This window comes from Triticum aestivum, chromosome 5A (genome assembly GCF_018294505.1).
Source record: "Triticum aestivum cultivar Chinese Spring chromosome 5A, IWGSC CS RefSeq v2.1, whole genome shotgun sequence".
NCBI lineage: Eukaryota > Viridiplantae > Streptophyta > Magnoliopsida > Poales > Poaceae > Triticum > Triticum aestivum.
In genome coordinates, this window is record NC_057806.1 from 76,840,884 (window position 1) to 76,844,009 (window position 3,126).

A 3,126-nucleotide genomic window follows, 5' to 3' on the forward strand; every position below is an offset into this window, starting at 1 on the left:
TAACGTTAGACATCCATTGATCCCGGAAAACATCGAAAAAATCCAGCTACGCAGCACCGAACAAGGTTAAATGACAGTGAATAGATGACGAGGGCAGTGTAAATAATAGGGAAATAGTAAGATGATATACCTCAGAACAATCACATCGGCTGATAGGCGTTCATGATTACGCGCTCCACAACAACATGATGTGGACGGAGGCACTCGGCGATGTACTCCCAGCGCCTGCAAAGTGGATAACGGACGGGCTCGGCGTTGTCAATCGCCATGGCCTGACGATGTGCGTGTGAGTCCTGCGTGGCCACGCCCAGCTACGACTCACACTCGCACGCCGCCGGCAGATAGTACTCCTATATGATGTTCGGGACCAGGTCGCCGGAGTATTCTCTAGTAGCGGGATCTGAAATTCGGGGCCAAGAAAAAGGGAATAGGGAGTGAATTAGGGATCCGATCTCACGTCTGACGAGTTACAATCGTATTGATTGTACGACGTGATTGCATGCGTACAATATGGGCCTAATTTCGTTTCGGGAGATGGAAATAATGAATTACTGATTGCGTCCTTGTCTAGTTTTGCCAGGCTTTTCTTTCATTTTTTTGCGGTGAGCCTAGGTTTTCCTTTATGGAGTCAATTTCGTCCTGGGGAAGATACGGGCCTATGGGCACCTGCGTACAGCATGTCTGGGAGGGGGCCCCTAGATGTTGGGGGCCCGGGGCGACCGCCCCCCCTGTCCCCCACCAGGGCCGGGCCTGACCATGTATCTCTCTAATCCTCCAAGTTGATGCTTGTGATTCCGTTCTCTCTGCATCTCATGAGGTCCAGTATATTTTTTTCGGTGTAGTGTTGCTTCACATTTGATATTTTCAGTGTAGTGCCGATACACGTTTCACTTAGCCGGGAGATATTTGCCAGTGGCGAGCTACAACCGGCCAGCCGTATCACGGTTCATGTTTTTGTTGGTTTGGAGTGCCCTTTCCACTGGAATTTATTGTGATGAATCGATCTGGGCATATCCTGACTGAACATAAAAAGTCTGATGTATCAGACTGGCCACATCCTTTTACACTTATTGATTGATCTGAGTAATCTTCTTTGCAATTTGCTGTACAAATCAATCTAGCTGAGTTTTATAGTTGATCCCATTAAATGAAATATTAATCTTAGAAGGTCTTTGACTAATTTTAGAGTTGATTTTAAGATCCCTAAGAGGTTTCCAGCAGCAAACAGATTTAGGTGCTGTAGTGATTGGTCAATGTTGCTATGTCAGAAGTGCTTTCGGTCATAGCAACATGCACGTACCAGTGGTTGGAAACAGGTATATGGATTGATTTTTGGGAGATTTGCATGCATGAAGAACCTTGCTACATAAGCTTTCGGCCATGCCACACATATATTCTGACAAATTTCTTCTCCGTTGAACTATTTATGTCCTTTTGCAGATGGTAATCATCTTAACTATGAGCAAGTAGGTCGGAACTATGAGCAAGTAGGTCACGTTTACCATCTCAAGGATTCAGTGATGTTGAATCTAATAGTTGGACTTCACTGTCTTCTCAATTAATATAGGTATTGCACCAATTATAAATTTTAAGTTAGTTCAACTGATAATTTGGTACTGCAGTCAAAGCAGATAATGACTAGGAATTGCTAATTTTACCTCTGAAGCAAAGTTAGGTTCATATGTTCTCCGAGCAGCATACTATGCGGCCTTTCATCCCCATATTGGTCTTTTTAATCTATGTATTTGGATGAAGGTGAGCACTGTTGCTTGCTGACTCACACAGCAGGAATTAGGCGGGTTGTGGCGAACGAGGAACCAAGAGGGGCGGAAACTGTAGCTATACAACTGCGGAATTGATCAATACGAGCATGCTTTGTCTAGCCAGGGAGAGCGCCGAGGGTGCTGGTCTGTGGCACCAGAAGAGGTGAACTCTCAACGAGATACTAATCAATGGTGAAGTATTTAGATCAGTTCTACAACCAACTCATGTGCTTATAACTGTAGCTTTTGTTCAAACCTCAGTTGTAGGTAAGCTACATTGCCAAGTGCAAATCCTCATCTTACTACAGTTTTCAACTTTTCATTGATTTTCTATTTTGGATTGTATTTCCATTTTGGGCCCCATTTTTGACTGTAGCTTTTGTTCTGACCCCACTTGTACGCAATGTAATTTGCAGCCATGATGCTACATTGCCAATATTTTAGAAAACTGTAATTTGCTGCCATGATGTTACGCACGTGCAGGTCTATGGTAGTGGTACGAATTTGGGGGTACATCTCCTCGCACTCAGGTGGAAGAAATTCCTCGCCCTCAAGTCCAACTAATTCAGGACCTGCATCTCTGATATACCGTGGTGAGTCATGCTTACTCTCGATCTCCCCATTACTTTCCATTCCATTTCTTGGATGAAAGGAATGCTGGTTTAATTTAACATGTTGTTCAAACTCAGAAGCACTTGATGTGCTCTTGCTGATATATACAAGAAATACCGGACCTTGATGAAAATCATAGTACACTTCATTCACAATTTAAATTCTTAGCCTATCTATCATCATGTCCAGGTTGGTTCCTTCCTCGATGCCTTCTCTCTTGACAATCGATGAAATACACAACTAGCTTGCACATATTTAAGGAGCACGTACAGTTTCATTGTGTAAAAAATAGTAGCAGGTGAGTTTTTATTCAAAGAAGTCTCCACCAGTCGACCTACATATATATACATGCCTAAATGATCTCTTTGTTTGTAAACACTTCAATATTTTGGTACTTTCCATAGGTGGGTATTTTAGCAGTTCAGCTATCTGAAAGAGAAAATGAGTTGCTTCAGCAGAAAACCGAGGTCATGACATTAGCCACTTCACTGAAACCGGTCAGTTCATCACTTCATCTTTGTTCGTTGGTAAGATCTGTATTCTGTTGACCTTTGTAAACACATTTTAGTATCATTATCCATTCAGTGTTCTGTTTACAGTGTACTATTAAATGCCATTTTCCATGTGTATTTTTGTTGATTGCTGTTGGATTTGGAGGCAAACTAATTTCCTCCTAAAGTATGAATTATCTGCCATGTGTATGACTTTGAAATCTTCAGTTTGAAATTATGAAAGTTTGTTCCGCTCTTAC

At 42.4% G+C, this 3,126-nt stretch overlaps 1 long non-coding RNA gene across 1 annotated transcript; it reads left to right on the plus strand.

The window, feature by feature from the left end:
• The first annotated feature begins 1,567 nt into the window (after positions 1 to 1,567).
• Positions 1,568 to 2,810, plus strand: LOC123102382 (uncharacterized). The gene is made up of 3 exons (XR_006448929.1): positions 1,568 to 2,356; positions 2,565 to 2,673; positions 2,780 to 2,810. It is a non-coding gene; the product is annotated as an uncharacterized lncRNA (long non-coding RNA).
• Positions 2,811 to 3,126: the final 316 nt, after the last annotated feature.